Source organism: Tachyglossus aculeatus, chromosome X4 (assembly GCF_015852505.1).
Source record: "Tachyglossus aculeatus isolate mTacAcu1 chromosome X4, mTacAcu1.pri, whole genome shotgun sequence".
NCBI classification, from domain to species: domain Eukaryota; kingdom Metazoa; phylum Chordata; class Mammalia; order Monotremata; family Tachyglossidae; genus Tachyglossus; species Tachyglossus aculeatus.
In genome coordinates, this window is record NC_052098.1 from 98,701 (window position 1) to 118,609 (window position 19,909).

Sequence of the window (19,909 nt, forward strand, 5' to 3'; positions counted from 1 at the left end):
GTTCAACGGCTTCTCTATGGCCTTTGAGTTCAACGGCTACTCGTTGGCCGTTGAGTTCAACGGCTTCTCGTTGGCCGTTGAGTTCAACGGCTTCTCGATGGCCTTTGAGTTCAACGGCTACTCGTTGGCCGTTGAGTTCAACGGCTTCTCGTTGGCCGTTGAGTTCAACGTCTTCTCTGGCCGTTGAGTTCAACGGCTTCTCGCTGGCCGTTGTTTTCAACGGCTTCTCGCTGGCCGTTGAGTTCAACGGCTTCTCGCTGGCCGTTGAGTTCAACGGCTTCTCGTTGGCCGTTGAATTCAACAGCTTCTCGTTGGCCGTTCAGTTCAACGGCTTCTCGTTGGCAGTTGACTTCAACGGCTTCTCCTTGGCCGTTGAGTGGGACGTTGGCATCCCTCGGTTTCCATGGTAACAGTTCGTCACTCTTAATCCCTCCTCAAAGGGTGCCTCCCGGCCAGATCATCACCTTCCCAGACTGAACCCCCTTTTTCCTCTTTCATTCAATCAATTTATCGTATTTATTGAGCTCTCACTGTGTGCAGAGCAATGTACCAAGTGCTTGGGAAGTACAAGTTGACAACATGCAGAGACAGTCCCTACCCAACAGAGGGCTCACGGTCTAGAAGGGGGAGACAGAGAACAAAACCAAACATATTAACAAAAGAAAATAAATAGAATAGATATGTACAAGTAAAGCAATCAATCAATAAATAGAGTAATGCATATGTCCAAACATATATGCATATATACAGGTGCTGTGGGGAAGGGAAGGAGGTAAGACGAGGGCGATGGAGAGAAGGGGATGAGGGGGAGAGGAAGGAGGGGGCTCAGTTTGGGAAGGCCTCCTGGAGGAGGTGAGCTCTCTGTAGGGCAAATCACTCCTGCTGTGGCCCGATGCGCAATTCCTTTGCTCCCACTGCCAGTGTTGATCCAGGCTGGCTTCGGAGACCTTAGAGGTACTCTGCCTCCTGCACCATGCGCTCGATGTCTTCTTTACTCAGACGCCCTTTGTCGTTGGTGATTGTGTTCTTGTTTACCTTGCCTGTGCTCTTGTCCACAGCAGACACATTCAGAATGCCACTGGCGTCGATGTCAAAGGTGACCTCGATCTGAGGCACACCTCGGGAGCAGGAGGGATGCCAGTCAACTCAAACTTCCCAAGCAGGTTGCTGTCCTTGGTCATGACTCTCGCACCTTCATAAACCTGAATGAGTACACCAGGCTGGTTGTCTGAGTAGGTGGTGAAAGTCTGTGTCTGCTTGGTGGGGATGGTGGTGTTGCGCTTGATCCAGACAGTCATGACCCCTCCCGCTGTTTCAATTCCCAGGGACGGGGTGGTCACATCTAACAGCAGAAGATCCTGCACATTCTCAGACTTGTCTCCTGACACAATGGCGGCCTGGACAGCTGCACCGTAGGCGACAGCCTCATCCGGATTGATACTCTTTTTCAGCTCCTTGCCATTGAAGAAGTCCTGTAGGAGTTTCTCGATCTTGAGGATTCGGGTGGAGCCACCAACCAGGACGATATCATGGATTTGGGACTTATTGAGCTTGGCATCTCACAGGGCCTTCACCACGGGATCCAGGGTGCCACGGAACAGGTCAGCATTCAGCTCTTCGGAGCGGGCTCGTGTAATGGAGGTGTAGAAGTCGATGCCCTCGTAGAGGGAATCAATCACAATGCTGGCCTGAGTGCTGGAGGAAAGGGTGCGCTTGGCTCGCTCACAAGCGGTACGCAGGCGGCAGACGGCACGCTTGTTCTCACTGATGTCCTTCTTGTGCTTGCGCTTGAACTCGGTAATGAAATGATTGACCACGCGGTTGTCAAAGTCCTCCCCACCCAGGTGGTATCTCCAGCTGTTGACTTCACTTCAAAGATCCCATCTCCAATGGTGAGGATGGAGACATCAAAGGTACCACCTCCAAGGTCAGAGATCAACACATTTCTCTCGGCACCAACCTTCTTGCCCAAGCCATAAGCAATAGCAGCGGCAGTTGGCTCATTGATGATACGGAGCACATTGAGACCAGCGATTGTTCCAGCATCTTTCGTCTCCTGACGTTGAGATTCATTGAAGTGGGAACTGTGACCACAGCATTAGTGACTGTCTTCCCAAGGTAAGCTTCAGCAATTTCCTTCACCTTTGTCAGGACCATAGATAGCACCTCTTCTGGATAGAAGCTTTTGGTCTCCCCTTTGTACTCCACCTGGACCTTTGGCCTGCCTGCATCATTCACCACCGTGAAGGGCCAATGCTTCATATCTGACTGGACAACCGCATCAACAAATCGACGGCCAATCAGATGCTTGGCATCAAAAACCGTATTGGTGGGGTTCATCGCAACTTGATTCTTTGCAGCATCTCCAATAAGACGCTCTGTGTCTGTGAAGGCGATGTAACTGGGGGTGGTTCGATTTCCCTGGTCATTGGCAATGATTTCCACTTTTCCATGCTTGAAGACTCCTACGCAGGAGTAGGTGGTGCCAAGATCAATGCCAACTGAAGGTCCCTTCGACATTGTGCCTAGGATCCGGGACGATACTGTGCAAGGAGTGCATAGGGTTGTCGCTGCGTTGAATGAGTATATGAATATATATATGTACAGGTGCTGTGGGGAGGGGTAGGAGTTAGGGTGGGGGGATGGGGAGCAGGAGAGGAAAAGGGGGCTCAGTCTGAGAAGGCCTCCTGGAGGAGGTGAGCTCTTAGTAGGGCTTTGAAGGGAGGGAGAAAGCCAGATTGGCGGATGTGCGGAGGGAGGTCATTCCGGGCCAGGGGGTGGAAGTGGGCCGGGGGTCGACGGCGGACGGGACGGGCGAGAACGAGGCCCAGTGAGGAGGGTAGCAGTGGCAGAGGAGCGGAGGGTGCGGGCTGGGCTTGAGAAGGAGAGAAGGGAGGTGAGGTAGGAGGGGGCGAGGGGATGGACAGCCTTGAAGCGAGGTGAGGAGTTTTTGCTTCGCTTGGCCTTCAACTCCGAGCTTTCCGTGGGGGCGTATTAGCGTGAGCTGTCCCTCCCACCTGCCATGAAGCTAGCCATACCGCCAAACTGCTTCTATGGATTGACCATCACAGTTGCCTCCTATTTTCTTTCCAGGTCTGGAATGGTTACAATTACTGTGCTTTTCCTAGCGACTCTTCCTCCCCTGGGTTCCACAAAGGTGGGCTAGTTCTCTACCTAAATGGGCCTAGAGAGCCCCCTTATCAATCAATAGCACCGAGCGCCACACCGATTCCGATTTCTCTCCACCCTGCCGGGGAGGGGCGCCGGGGACTCAGCACTTCTAGAATGCAGCCATTACTGGGCCTTCATCTATGAGCTTTCAGTGGGGGCTGAGCAGCGTGTGGCGTCCCCTCCCCCCAAAATGAAGCTTTCCTCCATTCATTTTAATCAATCGTATTTATTGAGCACTTACTGGGTGCAGAGCACTGTAATAAGCGCTTGGGAAGTCAAGAGGGCAACATATGGAGACAGCCCCTACCCCAACAACAGGCTCAGGGGTCTAGACAGTCAACAAACAAAACATATGGACTGGTGTCAAAATCGTCAGAAGAAGTAGAATTAAAGCTATATGCACATCATTAACAAACTAAATAGAATAGTAAATATGTGCAAGTAAAATACATAGAGTAATATATATTTATATTTATTTATTTATTTTAGTATTTATATTATGTACAAGTAAATATGTACAAGTAAATTACATAGAGTAATATCCATTTTTATTTATTTATTAATTGTTTATAATATATACATAACATATATAATATAAAAAATTATGTATTTATTTATACAATCCAAATCTGCTCCCCGGCCATTTACGTCAAGGCCTTCCCACTTCTTATTTTGTTCCTTTGACTGGCATGCTTGGATTTCCTAGACTCAGCCCCCTTTTTCCTCTCCCCCTTCCCAAAGTACAAGTGCTCTGCATATAGTCGGCACTCAATAAATACGATTGAATGAATGAATCGCCCTACCTCCCTCCCCTACTCACAGCACCTGTATATATGTTTGTACAGATTTACTCTATTATTTGACTTGCCCATATTTACCCTTCTATTTTTTTGTCAACGATGTGCATCTAGCTTTTACTTCTATTTATTCTGCTGACTAGACAACCTGACCACATGTTTTGTTTTGTTGTCTGTCTCCGTCTTCTAGACTGTGAGCCCGTCATTGGGTAGGGACCGTCTCTATATGTTGCCGACTAGAACTTCCCAAGCGCTTAGTCCCGCGCTCTGCACACAGTAAGCGCTCGATTAATACGATTGAATGAATGAATGAATGCAATCCATTTTAGTGGCACATTCCCCCTCGGGGACCACAGAGACCACCCAGTCCTCACCCTACTATTACCACTCACAGAGAGCTGCAACACAGACAGCACAGACAACGGACCGCTCCTAGTCAGGCAGGTTTAATCCCACTCCAATCCCGGGAGGGCTCAGCACATGGCCGCCCACCGGTCCAGGGACTGAGCGCAGGCCGTTTATGTTGGTGGCGGTTTCGATTATCCTCTCCTCTGCATAATCTCACCCGTGACTGACAGGGTCAACTGCCCTAGGCCCTCCGCGTGATGCTCCCACGGGAGCCAACCCTCCTCGCTGTCCGTTGAGTTCAACGGCTTCTCGTTGGCCGTTGAGTTCAACGGCTTCTCGTTGGCCGTTGAGTTCAACGGCTTCTCGCTGGCCGTTGAGTTCAACGGCTTCTCGCTGGCCGTTGAGTTCAACGGCTTCTCGCTGGCCGTTGAGTTCAACGGCTTCTCGCTGGCCATTGGGTTCAACGGCTTCTCGTTGGCCATTGGGGTTCAACGGCTTCTCGTTGGCTGTTGAGTGGGACGTTAGCATCCCTCGGTCTCCACGGTAACAGTTCGTCACTCTTAATCATCATCAATCGTATTTATTGAGCGCTTACTATCTGCAGAGCACTGTACTAAGCGCTTGGGAAGTACAAATTGGCAACATATAGAGACAGTCCCTCCAACAGGGGGCTCACAGTCTAAAAGGGGGAGACAGAGAACAAAACCAAACATGCTAACAAAATAAAATATATAAAATAGATATGTACAAATAACATAAATAAATAGAGTAATAAATATGTACAAGCCATATATACAGGTGCTGTGGGGAAGGGACAGGAGGTAAGATGAGGGGGATGGAGAGGGGGACGAGGGGGAGAGGAAGGAAGGGGCTCTGTCTGGGAAGGCCTCCTGGTGGAGGTGAGCTCTCAGCTGGGCCTTGAAGGGTGCCTCCTGGCCCGATCATCACCTTCCTAACCCTGAGCCTCCCTTTTTCCACTTTCATTCAATCAATCTATCGTATTTATTGAGGTCTTACAGTGTGCAGAGCAATGTTACTAAGCGCTTGGGAAGTACAAGTTGGCAACATATAGAGACAGTCCCTACCCAACAATGGGCCTCCCGGCCGTTTACGTCAAGGCCTTCCCACTTCCTATTTTGTTCCTTTGACTGGCATCCTTGGATTCCTAGACTCAGCCCCCAGAGGTCATGGGTTCGAGTCCCGCCTCAGCCACTTGGTCAGCTGTGTGACCTTGGGCAAGCCACTTAACTTCTCTGGGCCTCAGTTCCCTCATCTGTAAAATGGGGATGAAGGCTGTGAGCCCCACGTGGGACAACCTATCACCTTGTATCAGGTTGTACCAGCGCTTAGAATGGTGCTTTGCACATAGTAAGCGCTTAACGTATGCCATCATTGTTATTATCTCTCCCTCTTTGGGCCCTGCTCTCCACCAGGCTGTGGGCCCTCAATGCGTAACTGTTGGGGTTAGTGGTTTTACCTATTTTCAGAGGGGGATGTAGCTCAGTGGTAGAGCGCATGCTTCGCATGTATGAGGCCCCGGGTTCGATCCCCGGCATCTCCAATTATTTTGAGAAGCAGCGTGGCTCAGTGGAAAAGGGCCCGGGCTTTGGAGTCAGAGGTCATGGGTTCAAATCCCGGCTCATCCAACCGTCAGCTGTGTGACTTTGGGCATGACACTTCACTTCTCTGTGCCTCAGTTACCTCATCAGTAAATGGGGATTAGAACTGTGAACCCCCCGTGGGACAACCTGATCACCTTGTAACCTCCCCAGCGCTTAGAACAGTGCTTTGCACATAATAAGCGGTTAATAAATGCCATTAAAAAAAAAGTACAGTGCTCTGCACATAGTCAGCGCTCAATAAATACGATTGAATGAATCGCCCGACCTCCTTCCCCTCCCCACAGCACCTGTACATATGTTTGTACAGATTTATTACTCTATTTATTTTACTTGCCCATATTTACCCTTATATTTGTCAACGATGTGCATCTAACTTTACTTCAATTTATTCTGATGACTTGACACCTGACCACATGTTTTGTTTTGTGTCTGTCTCCGTCTTCTAGACTGTGAGCCCGTCGTTGGGTAGGGGCCGTCTCTATATGTTGCGGACTAGAACTTCCCAAGCGCTTAGTCCCCTGCTCTGCACACAGTAAGCGCTTGATAAATACGATTGAATGAATGAATGAATGAATGAAATCCATTTTAGTGGCATATTCCCCCTCGGGGACCTCAGAGACCACCCAGTCCTCACCCTACTATTACCACTCACAGAGAGGTGCTGCAACATAGAGAGCACAGAGACAACGGGCCGCTCCTAGTCAGGCAGGTTTAATCCCACTCCAATCCCGGGAAGGCTCAGCACACGGTCGCCACCGGTCCAGGGACTGAGCTCAGGCCATTTATGCTGGTGGCGGTTTCGATGCATCCTCTCCTCTGCCTAATCTCACCCGTGATGACAGGGTCAACTCCCCTCGGCCCTCCCCGAGATGCTCCCACGGGAGCCAACCCTCCCGTTCAACGGCTTCTCGGCCATTGAGTTCAACGGCTTCTCGCTGTCCGTTGAGTTCAATGGCTTCTCGCTGTCCGTTGAGTTCAACGGCTTCTCGCGGTCCGTTGAGTTCAACGGCTTCTCGTTGTCCGTTGAGTTTAACGGCTTCTCGCTGTCCGTTGAGTTCAACGGCTTCTCGTTTGTCCGTTGAATTTAACGGCTTCTCGCTGTCCGTTGAGTTCAACGGCTTCTCGTTGGCCGTTGAGTTCAACGGCTTCTCGCTGTTCGTTGAGTTCAACGGCTTCTCGCTGGCCGTTCAGTTCAACGGCTTCTCGCTGGCCGTTCAGTTCACCGGCTTCTCGCTGTCCGTTGAGTACAACGGCTTCTCGCTGTCCGTTCAGTTCAACGGCTTCTCGTTGGCCGTTGAGTTCAACGGGTTCTCGTTGGCCATTGAGTTCAACGGCTTCTCGTTGGCCGTTGAGTGGGACGTTGGCAATCCCTCGATCTCCACGATAACAGTTCGTCACTCTTAATCCCTCTCAAAGGGTGCCTCCTGGCCCGATCATCACCTTCCCAGACTGAGCCCCCTTTTCCACTTTCATTCAATCAATCAATCGTATTTATTGAGCTCTTATGTGTGCAGAGCAATGTACTAAGCGCTTGGGAAGTACAAGTTGGCAACATATAGATACAGTCCCTACCCAACAGTGGGCTCACAGTCTAGAAGGGGTAGACAGAGAACAAAACCAAACATATAAACAGAAGAAAATAAATAGAATAGATATGTACAAGTCAAATCAATCAATCAATAGAGTAATGCATATGTACAAACATATATGCATATATACAGGTGCTGTGGGGAAGGGAAGGAGGTAAGATGAGGGGGATGGAGAGGGGGATGAGGGGGAGAGGAACAAAGGGGGCTAAGTCTGGGAAGGCCTCCTGGAGGAGGTGAGCTCTCTGTAGGGCAAATCACTCCTGCTGTGGCCCGATGCACAATTCCTTTGCTCCCACTGTCGGTGTTGATCCAGGCTGGCTTCGGAGACATTAGAGGTACACTGCCTCGTGCACCATGCGCTTGATGTCTTCTTTACTCAGACGCCCTTTGTCATTGGTGATTGTGTTCTTGTTTTCCTTGCCTGTGCTCTTGTCCACAGCAGACACATTCAGAATGCCACTGACGTCGATATCAAAGGTGACCTCGATCTGAGGCACACCTCGGGGAGCAGGAGGGATGACAGTCAACTCAAACTTCCCAAGCAGGTAGTTGTCCTTGGTCATGGCTCTCGCACCTTCATAAACCTGAATGAGTACACCAGGCTGGTTGTCTGAGTAGGTGGTGAAAGTCTGTGTCTGCTTGGTGGGGATGGTGGCGTTGCAGTTGATCCAGACAGTCATGACCCCTCCCGCTGTTTCAATTCACAGGGACGGGGGGGTCACATCTAACAGGAGAAGATCCTGCACATTCTCAGACTTGTCTCCTGACACAATGGCCGCTGGACAGCTGCACTGTAGGCAACAGCCTCATCCGGATTGATACTCTTGTTCCGCTCCTTGCCATTGAAGAAGTCCTGTAGGAGTTTCTGGATCTTGGGGACTCGGGTGGAGCCGCCAACCAGGACGATATCATGGATTTGGGACTTATTGAGCTTGGCATCTCACAGGGCCTTCCCCACGGGATCCAGGATGCCACGGGACAGGTCAGCATTCACGTCTTCGGGGCTCGCGTAATGGAGGTGTAGAAGTCGATGCCCTCGTAGAGGGAATCAATCTCAATGCTGCACTTGGCTTGCTCACAAGCGGTACGCAGGCGGCGGACGGCACACTTGTTCTTACTGATGTCCTTCTTGTGCTTGCACTTGAATTCGGCAATGAAATGATTGACCATGCGGTTGTCAAAGTCCTCCCACCCAGCTGGGTATCTCCAGCTGTTGACTTCACTTCAAATATCCCATCTCCAATGGTGAGGATGGAGACATCAAAGGTACCACCTCCAAGGTCAAAGATCAACACATTTCTCTCGGCACCAACCTTCTTGTCCAAGCCATAAGCAATAGCAGCGGCAGTTGGCTCATTGATGATACGGAGCACATTGAGACCAGCGATTGGTCCAGCATCTTTGGTCGCCTGACGTTGGGATTCATTGAAGTAAGCTGGGACTGTGACCACAGCATTAGTGACTGTCTTCCCAAGGTAAGCTTCAGCAATTTCCTTCATCTTTGTCAGGACCATAGATGGCACCTCTTCTGGATAGAAGCTTTTGGTCTCCCCTTGGTACTCCACCGGACCTTTGGCCTGCCTGCATCATTCACCACCGTGAAGGGCCAATGCTTCATATCTGACTGGACAATCGCATCATCAAATCGACGGCCAATCAGACGCTTGGCATCGAAAAACCGTATTGGTGGGGTTCATCGCAACTTGATTCTTTGCAGCATCTCCAATAAGACGCTCTGTGTCTGTGAAGGTGACGTAACTGGGGGTGGTTCGATTTCCCTGGTCATTGGCAATGATTTCCACTTTTCCATGCTGGAAGACTCCTACGCAGGAGTAGGTGGTGCCACGATCAATGCCAACTGAAGGTCCCTTCGATATTGTGCCTGGAATCCGGGCCGATACTGTGCAAGGAGTGCATAGGGTTGCCGCTGCGTTGAATGAATATATGAATGATATATGAATACATTCATATTCATTCATATATAATGAATATATGAATGAATATGAGTACATTCATATTCATTCATATATTCATATATATATTCATATATATATATATGTACAGGTGCTGTGGGGAGGGGAAGGAGGTAGGGTGGGGGGATGGGGAACAGGAGAGGAAAAAGGGGACTCAGTCTGAGAACGCTCCTGGAGGAGGTGAGCTCTTAGTAGGGCTTTGAAGGGAGGGAGAAAGCCAGATTGGCGGATGTGCGGAGGGAGGTCATTCCGGGCATGGGGTGGACGTGGGCCGGGGGTCGACGGCGGGACGGGCGAGAACGAGGCCCAGTGAGGAGGTTAGCGGTGGCAGAGGAGCGGAGGGTGCGGGCCGGGCTGGAGAAGGAGAGAAGGGAGGTGAGGTAGGAGGGGGCGAGGGGATGGACAGCCTTGAAGCGAGAGTGAGGAGTTTTTGCTTCGCTTGGCCTTCAACTCCGAGCTTTCCGTGGGGCTTATTAGTGTGCGCTGTCCTCCCACCTGCCAAGAAGCTAGCCATACCGCCAAACTGCTCCTATGGATTGGCCATCACAGTTGCCTCCTAATTTCTTTCCAGGTCTGGAAGGTTATAATTACTGTAGTTTTCCTAGCTACTCTTCCTCCCTGCATCCACAAAGATGGGCTAGTTCTCTCCCTAAATGGGCCTAGAGAGCCCCCTAATCAATCAATGGCACCAAGCGCCACACGACTCCGATTTCTCTCCACCCTGCCGAGGAGGAGCTCCGGGGACTCAGCACTTCTAGAATCCAGCCATCACTGGGCCTTCATCTCTGAGCTTTCAGTGGGGGCTGAGCAGCGTGTGACGTCCCTTCCCCCAAAATGAAGGTTTCCTCAACTCATTCATTTAATCAATCGTATTTATTGAGCGCTTACTGGGTGCAGAGCACTGTAAGAAGCGCTTGGGAAGTCCAAGTGGGCCAACATATGGAGACGGCCCCTACCCAACAACAGGCTCAGGGTCTAGACAGGCAACAAAACAAAACATATGGACTGGTGTCAAAATCGTTAGAACAAGTAGAATTAAAGGTATATGCACATCATTAACAAACTAAAGAGAATAGTAAATATGTGCAAGTAAAATACATAGAGTAATACATATTTATATTTATTTTATTTTAGTATTTATATTATGTACAAGTAAATACGTACGAGTAAATTACATAGAGTAATATTCATTTCTATTCATTTTATTGTTTATAATTATATACATAACATATATAATATAAAAAATTATGTATTTATTTATACAATCCAAATCTGCTCCCCGGCCATTTACGTCAAGGCCTTCCCACTTCCTATTTTGTTCCTTTGACTGGCATCCTTGGATTCCTAGACTCAGCCCCCAGAGGTCATGGGTTCGAGTCCCGCCTCAGCCACTTGGTCAGCTGTGTGACCTTGGGCAAGCCACTTAACGTCTATGGGCCTCAGTTCCTCATCTGTAAAATGGGGTTGAAGACTGTGAGCCCACGTGGGACAACCTATCACCTTGTATCAGGTTGTACCAGCGCTTAGAATGGTGCTTTGCACATAGTAAGCGCTTAACGTATGCCATCATTGTTATTATCTCTCCTCTTTGGGCCCTGCTCTCCACCAGGCTGTGGGCCCTCAATGCGTAACTGTTGGGGTTAGTGGTTTTACCTATTTTCAGAGGGGATGTAGCTCAGTGGTAGAGCGCATGCTTCGCATGTATGAGGCCCCGGGTTCGATCCCCGGCATCTCCAATTATTTTGAGAAGCAGCGTGGCTCAGTGGAAAAGGGCCCGGGCTTTGGAGTCAGAGGTCATGGGTTCAAATCCCGGCTCCATCCAACCGTCAGCTGTGTGACTTTGGGCATGACACTTCACTTCTCTGTGCCTCAGTTACCTCATCAGTAAAATGGGGATTAGAACTGTGAACCCCGTGGGACAACCTGATCACCTTGTAACCTCCCAGCGCTTAGAACAGTGCTTTGCACATAATAAGCAGTTAATAAATGCCATTAAAAAAAGTACAGTGCTCTGCAATAGTCAGCGCTCAATAAATACGATTGAATGAATCGCCCTACCTCCTTCCCTCCCCACAGCACTGTACATATGTTTGTACAGATTTATTACTCTATTTATTTTACTTGCCCATATTTACCCGTATATTTAATTTGTCAACGATGTGCATCTAACTTTACTTCAATTTATTCTGATGACTTGACACCTGACCACATGTTTTGTTTTGTGTCTGTCTCCGTCTTCTAGACTGCGAGCCCGTCGTTGGGTAGGGGCCGTCTCTATATGTTGCGGACTAGAATTCCCAAGCGCTTAGTCCCCTGCTCTGCACACAGTAAGCGCTTGATATAATACGATTGAATGAATGAATGAATGAATGAAATCCATTTTAGTGGCATATTCCCCTCGGGGACCACAGAGACCACCCAGTCCTCACCCTACTATTACCACTCACAGAGAGGTGCAACATAGAGAGCACAGAGACAAACGGGCCGCTCCTAGTCAGGCAGGTTTAATCCCACTCCAATCGCAGGAGGGCTCAGCACACGGCCGCCCACCGGTCCAGGGACTGAGCTCAGGCCATTTATGCTGGTGGCGGTTTCGATGCATCCTCTCCTCTGCCTAATCTCACCCGTGACTGACAGGGTCAACTCCCTCGGCCCTCCCGAGATGCTCCCACGGGAGCCAACCCTCCTTGCTGTCCGTTGAGTTCAACGGCTTCTCCTTGGCCGTTGAGTTCAACGGCTTCTCGCTGTCCGTTGAGTTCAATGGCTTCTCGCTGTCCGTTGAGTTCAACGGCTTCTCGCGGTACGTTGAGTTCAACGGCTTCTCGTTGGCCGTTGAGTTCAACGGCTTCTCGCTTTCAGTTGAGTTCAACGGCTTCTCGTTGGCCGTTGAGTTGAACGGCTTCTCGCTGTCCGTTGAGTTCAACGGTTTCTCGTTGGCCGTTGAGTTCAACGGCTTCTCGCTGGCCGTTGAGTACAACGGCTTCTCGATGTCCGTTGAGTTCAACGGCTTCTCGTTGGCCGTTGAGTTCAACGGCTTCTCGTTGGCCGTTGAGTGGGACGTTGGCAATCCCTCGGTCTCCGGTAACAGTTCGTCACTCTTAATCCCTCCTCAAAGGGTGCCTCCTGGCCCGATCATCACCTTCCCAGACTGAGCCCCTTTTTCCACTTTCATTCAATCAATCAATCGTATTTATTGAGCTCTTATGTGTGCAGAGCAATGTACTAAGCGCTTGGGAAGTACAAGTTGAAATATAGAGACAGTCCCTACCCAACAGTGGGCTCACAGTCTAGAAGGGGGAGACAGAGAACAAAACCAAACATATAAACAGAAGAAAATAAATAGAATGGATATGTACAAGTCAAATCAATCAATCAATAAATAGAGTAATGCATATGTACAAACATATGCATATATACAGGTGCTGTGGGGAAGGGAAGGAGGTAAGATGAGGGGATGGAGAGGGGGATGAGGGGGAGAGGAAGAGGGGGCTCAGTCTGGGAAGGCCTCCTGGAGGAGGTGAGCTCTCTGTAGGGCAAATCACTCCTGCTGTGGCCCGATGCACAATTCCTTTGCTCCCACTGTCAGTGTTGATCCAGGCTGCCTTCGGAGACATTAGAGGTACACTGCCTCGTGCACCATGCGCTTGATGTCTTCTTTACTCAGACACCCTTTGTATTGGTGATTGTGTTCTTGTTTACCTTACCTGTGCTCTTGTCCACAGCAGACACATTCAGAATGCCACTGGCGTCGATATCAAAGGTGACCTCGATCTGAGGCACACCTCGAAGAGCAGGAGAGATGCCAGTCAACTCAAACATCCCAAGCAGGTTGTTTTCCTTGGTCATGGCTCTCGCACCTTCATAAACCGAATGAGTACAGCAGGCTGGTTGTCTGTGAGTGGTGGTGAAAGTCTGTGTCTGCTTGGTGGGGATGGTGGGTTGCACTTGATCCAGACAGTCATGACCCCTCCCGCTGTTTCAATTCACAGGGACGGGGGGGGTCACATCTAACAGGAGAAGATGCGGCACATTCTCAGACTTGTCTCCTGACACAATGGCCGCCTGGACAGCTGCACTGTAGGCAACAGCCTCATCCGGATTGATACTCTTTTCAGCTCCTTGCCATTGAAGAAGTCCTGTAGGAGTTTCTGGATCTTGAGGATTCGGGTGGACGCCAACCAGGACGATATCATGGATTTGGGACTTATTGAGCTTGGCATCTCACAGGGCCTTCCCACGGGATCCAGGATGCCACGGAACAGGTCAGCATTCAGCTCTTCGAAGCGGGCTCGCGTAATGGAGGTGTAGAAGTCGATGCCCTCGTAGAGGGAATCAATCTCAATTTGGCCTCGGTGCTGGAGGAAAGGGTGCTTGGCTTGCTCACAAGCGGTACGCAGGCGGCGGACGGCACGCTTGTTCTCACTGATGTCCTTCTTGTGCTTGCACTTGAATTCGGCAATGAAATGAAATGATTGACCATGCGGTTGTCAAAGTCCTCCCCACCCAGCTGGGTATCTCCAGCTGTTGACTTCACTTCAAGATCCCATCTCAATGGTGAGGATGGAGACATCAAAGGTACCTCCAAGGTCAAGATGAACACATTTCTCTCGGCACCAACTTCTTGTCCAAGCCATAAGCAATAGCAGCGGCAGTTGGCTCATTGATGATACGGAGCACATTGAGACCAGCGATTGTTCCAGCATCTTTGGTCTCCTGAAGTTGGGAATCATTGAAGTAAGTGGGGACTGTGACCACAGCATTAGTGACTGTCTTCCCAAGGTAAGCTTCAGCAATTTCCTTCACCTTTGTCAGGACCATAGATGGCACCTCTTCTGGATGAAGCTTTTGGTCCCCCTTTGTACTCCACCTGGACCTTTGGCCTGCCTGCATCATTCACCACCGTGAAGGGCCAATGCTTCATATCTGACTGGACAACCGCATCATCAAATCGACGGCCAATCAGACGCTTGGCATCAAAACCGTATTGGTGGGGTTCATCACAACTTGATTCTTTGCAGCATCTCCAATAAGACGCTCTGTGTCTGTGAAGGCGACGTAACTGGGGGTGGTTCGATTTCCCTGGTCATTGGCAATGATTTCCACTTTTCCATGCTGGAAGACTCCTACGCAGGAGTAGGTGGTGCCAACATCAATGCCAACTGAAGGTCCCTTCGACATTGTGCCTGGGATCAGGGCCGATACTATGCAAGGAGGTCGTAGGGTTGCCGCTGCGTTGAATGAGTATATGAATGAATACAGGGGCTGTGGGGAGGGGAAGGAGGTAGGGTTGGGGGGATGGGGAGCAGGAGAGCAAAAAGGGGCTCAGTCTGAGAAGGCCTCCTGGAGGAAGTGAGCTCTTAGTAGGGCTTTGAAGGAAGGAAGAGAGCCAGCTTGGCGGATGTGCTGAGGAAGGTCATTCATGGCCAGGGGGTGGACGTGGGCCGGGGGTCGACCGCGGGGGGGCGAGAACGAGGCCCAGTGAGGAGGTTAGCGGTGGCAGAGGAGCGGAGGGTGCGGGCTGGGCTGGAGAAGGAGAGAAGGGAGGTGAGGTAGGAGGGGGCGAGGGGATGGACAGCCTTGAAGTAGAGAGTGAGGAGTTTTTGCTTCGCTTGTCCTTCAAATCCGAGCTTTCCGTGGGGGCTTATTAGCGTGCGCTGTCCCTCCCACCTGCCATGAAGCTAGTCATACCGCCAAACTGCTCCTGTGGATTGGCCATCACAGTTGCCTCCTATTTTCTTTCTAGCTCTGGAAGGTTATAATTAATGTGCTTTTCCTAGCGACTCTTCTCCCTGGGTCCACAAAGATGGGCTAGTTCTCTCCCTAAATGGGCTTAGACAGCCCCTTATCAATCAATAGCACCAAGCGCCACACGACTCCGATTTCTCTCCACCCTGCCGAGGAGGAGCGCCGGAGACTCAGCACTTCTAGAATCCAGCCATCACTGGGCCTTCATCTCTGAGGTTTCAGTGGGGGCTGAACAGCGTGTGACGTCCCTCCCCCTAAAATGAAGCTTTCCTCAATTCATTCATTCAATCAATCGTATTTATTGAGCGCTTACTGGGTGCAGAGCACTGTAATAAGCGCTTGGGGAGTCTAAGTGGGCAACATATGGAGACGGCCCCTATCAACAACAGGCTCAGGGTCTAGACAGATAACAAAACAAAGCATGTGGACTGGTGTCAAAATCGTCAGAACAAGTAGAATTAAAGCTATATGCACATCATTAACAAACTAAATAGAATAGTAAATATGTGCAAGTAAAATACAAAGAGCAATATATTTATATTTATTTATTTTATTATCTATATTATGTACAAGTAAATATGTACAAATAAAATACGTAGAGTAATATTCATTTTCATTTATTTATTTATTTCATTATTTATAATATATGCATAACATATATAATATAAAAATTATGTATTTATTATACAATCCAAATCTGTTCCCGGCCATTAACGTCAAGGCCTTCCACCTCCTATTTTGTTCCTTTGACTGGCATGCTTGGATTCCTAGACTCAGCCCCTTTTTCCACTCCCCCTCCCCAAAGTGTAGTGCTCTGCACATAGTAAGTGCTCAATAAATACGATTGAATGAATGAGTCGCCCTACCTCCTTCCCCTCCCCACAGCGCCTGTATATATGTTTGTACAGATTTATTACTCTATTTATTTACTTGCCATATTTACCCTTCTATTTATTTTGTCAATGATGTGCATCCAGCTTTACTTCTATTTATTCTGATGACTTGACAACTGACCACATGTTTTGGTGTCTGTCTCCGTCTTCTAGACCCTGAGCCCGTCGTTGGGTAGGGGCCGTCTCTATATGTTGCCGACTAGAACTTCCCAAGCGCTTAGTCCCGTGCTCTGCACACAGTAAGCGCTCGATAAATACGATTGAATGAATAAATGAATGAATGCAATCCATTTTAGTGGCACATTCCCCCTCGGGGACCTCAGAGACCACCCAGTTCTCACCCTACTATTACCACTCACAGAGAGGTGCTACATAGAGAGGACAGAGAAACGGGCCGCTCCTAGTCAGGCAGGTTTAATCCCACTCCAATCCGGGGGGCTCAGCACATGGCCGCCACCAGTCCAGGGACTGAGCGCAGGCCGTTTATGCTGGTGGCGGTTTCGATGCATCCTCTCCTCTGCATAATCTCACCCGTGACTGACAGGGTCAACTCCCCTCGGCCCTCCCGAGATGCTCCCACAGGAGCCAACCCTCCTCGCTGTCCGTTTGAGTTCGACAAGCTTCTCGTTGGCCGTTGAGTTCAACGGCTTCCCGTTGGCCGTTGAGTTCAACGGCTTCTCGTTGGCCGTTGAGTGGGACGTTGGCATCCCTCGGTCTCCACGGTAACAGTTCGTCACTCTTAATCCCTCCTCAAAGGGTGCCTCCTGGCCCGATAATCACCTTCCCAGACTGAGCCCCCTTTTCCTCTTTCATTCATTCATTCAATCATATTTATTGAGCGCTTACTGTGTGCAGCGCACTGGACTAAGCGCTTGGAAGGACAAGTCGGCAACATATAGAGACGGTCCCTACCCACCTACAGGCTCACAGCCTAGAAGTGGGAGACAGACAACAAAACAAATATGTGGACAGGTGTCAAGTCATCAGAGTAAACAGAAATAAAGCTAGATGCACATTATTGACAAAATAAATAGAGTAGTAAATATGTACAAGTAAAATAGAGGGATAAATCTGTACAAATATATCAATCAATCAATCGTATTTAGTGAGCACTTACTGTGTGCGGAGCACTGTACTAAGCGCTTGGGAAGTACAAGTTGGCAACATATAGAGACAGTCCCTATCCAACAGTGGGCTCACAGTCTAGAAGGGGGAGACAGAGAACAAAACCAAACGCATTAACATAATAAAATAAATAGAATAGATGTGTACAAGATCAATCAATCAATAAATAGAGTAATAAATATGTACAAACATATATACATATATACAGGTGCTGTGGGGAAGGGAAGGAGGTAAGCCGAGGGGATGGAGGGGGGATGAGTGGGAGAGGAAGGAGGGGGCTCAGTCTGGGAAGGCCTCCTGGAGGAGGTGAGCTCTCAGTAGGGCAAATCACTCCTGCTAGGGCCCTACTGCCAGTGTTCCTACTGCCAGTGTTGATCCAGGCTGGCTTCGGAGACATTAGAGGTACTCCAGGGAGGTGGTGGGAGCAGGGCCTGGGATGGAGTAATTTTGAGCTTGTGCCTGCGGGACTGGGATCCGGGATGGCCACTGTGTGCAGGGAGTGGGACAGAATACCGACGGTCACGGGATGCATGCTGACAGGGTGAGGCCTTCTCCAGCTCCTTCTGTTGGTGTTCAAACTCTTCCTTTACAGCAGTCCGGTTCTTATCCAGCCAGTTGATGATTTCGTTGCATTTGTCCAGGATTTTCTGCTTATCATCACTGATCTTGCCCTGGAGCTTCTCATCCTCAACCGTTGCCTTCATGTTGAAAGCATAGGACTCGAGAGAGTTCTTGGAAGACACCTTGTCTCTCTGCTTCTCATCTATATCGTTGTATTTCTCTGCCTCCTGCACCATGTGCTCGATGTCTTCTTTACTCAGACGCCCTTTGTCATTGGTGATTGTGGTCTTGTTTTCCTTGCCTGTGCTCTTGTCCACAGCAGACACATTCAAAATGTCACTGGCGTCGATGTCAAAGGTGACCTCGATCTGAGGCACACCTCGGGAGCAGGAGGGATGCCAGTCAACTCAAACTTCCCAAGCAGGTAGTTGTCCTTGGTCATGGCTCTCTTACCTTCATAACCCTGAATGAGTACACCAGGCTGGTTGTCTGAGTAGGTGGTGAAAGTCTGTGTCTGCTTGGGGGGATGGTGGCGTTGCGCTTGATCCAGACAGTCATGACCCCTCTCGCTGTTTCAATTCCCAGGGACGGGGTGGTCACATCTAACAGCAGAAGATCCTGCACATTCTCAGACTTGTCTCCTGACACAATGGCCGCCTGGACAGCTGCACCGTAGGCGACAGCCTCATCCTGATTGATACTCTTTTTCAGCTCCTTGCCATTGAAGAAGTCCTGTAGGAGTTTCTCGATCTTGAGGATTCGGGTGAAGCCAGCAACCAGGACGATATCATGGATTTAGGACTTACTGAGCTTGGCATCTCACAGGGCCTTCACCACGGGATCCAGGGTGCCACGGAACAGGTCAGCATTCAGCTCTTCGAAGCGGGCTCGCATAATGGAGGTGTAGAAGTCGTGCCCTCGTAGAGGGAATCAATCTCAATGCTGGCCTGAGTGCTGGAGGAAAGGGTGCACTTGGCTCGCTCACAAGCGGTACGCAGGCGGCGGACGGCACGCTTGTTCTCACTGATGTCCTTCTTGTGCTTGCGCTTGAAGTCGGCAATGAAATGATTGACCACGCGGTTGTCAAAGTCCTCCCCACCCAGGTGGGTATCTCCAGCTGTTGACTTCACTTCAAAGATTCCATCTCCAATGGTGAGGATGGAGACATCAAAGGTACCACCTCCAAGGTCAGATGACACATTTCTCTCGGCACCAACCTTCTTGTCCAAGCCATAGGCAATAGCAGCGGCAGTTGGCTCATTGATGATACGGAGCACATTGAGACCAGCGATTGTTCCAGCATCTTTGGTCTCCTGAGGTTGGGACTCAGTGAAGTAAGTGGGGACTGTGACCACAGCATTAGCGACTGTCTTCCCAAGGTAAGCTTCAGCAATTTCCTTCACCTTTGTCAGGACCATAGATAGCCTCTTCTGGATAAAAGCTTTTGGCCTCCCTTTGTACTCCATCTGGACCTTTGGCCTGCCTGCATCATTCACCACCGTGAAGGGCCAATGCTTCATATCTGACTGGACAACCGCATCATCAAATCAACGGCCAATCAGCCGCTTGACATCAAAAACCGTATTGGTGGGGCTCATCGCAACTTGATTCTTTGCAGCATCTCCAATAAGACGCTCTGTGTCTGTGAAGGCGACGTAACTGGGGGTGGTTCGATTTCCCTGGTCATTGGCAATGATTTCCACTTTTCCATGCTGGAAGACTCCTACGCAGGAGTAGGTGGTGCCAAGATCAATGCCAACTGAAGGTCCCTTCGACATTGTGCCTAGGATCCGGGACGATACTGTGCAAGGAGTGCATAGGGTTGCCGCTGCGTTGAATGAATATATGAATATATATATGTACAGGTGCTGTGGGGAGGGTTAGGAGGAAGGGTTGGGGGGATGGGGAGCAGGAGAGGAAAAAGGGGGCTCAGTCTGAGAAGGCCTCCTGGAGGAGGTGAGCTCTTAGTAGGACTTTGAAGGGAGGGAGAAAGCCAGATTGGCGGATGTGCGGATGGAGGTCATTCCGGGCCAGGGGGTGGACGTGGGCCGGGGGTCGACGGCGGGACGGGCGAGAACGAGGCCC

General features: G+C 49.9%; 2 non-coding genes and 4 pseudogenes across 2 annotated transcripts; 2 read left to right on the forward strand and 4 right to left on the reverse strand.

Annotated features, from left to right (window-relative positions):
• Positions 1 to 948: 948 nt before the first annotated feature.
• Positions 949 to 10,014, reverse strand: LOC119948190 (annotated as a pseudogene).
• On the reverse strand, positions 1,560 to 2,520 carry LOC119947848 (annotated as a pseudogene).
• Positions 5,806 to 5,877, forward strand: TRNAA-CGC. The gene has a single exon. It is a non-coding gene; the product is annotated as a tRNA-Ala (tRNA).
• Positions 10,015 to 11,164: 1,150 nt separating the features above from the next.
• Positions 11,165 to 11,236, forward strand: TRNAA-CGC. Its single transcript has one exon. It is a non-coding gene; the product is annotated as a tRNA-Ala (tRNA).
• A 1,877-nt stretch (positions 11,237 to 13,113) lies between these two features.
• On the reverse strand, positions 13,114 to 14,684 carry LOC119948192 (annotated as a pseudogene).
• A 1,893-nt stretch (positions 14,685 to 16,577) lies between these two features.
• Positions 16,578 to 19,612, reverse strand: LOC119948193 (annotated as a pseudogene).
• Between the last annotated feature and the right edge of the window lie 297 nt (positions 19,613 to 19,909).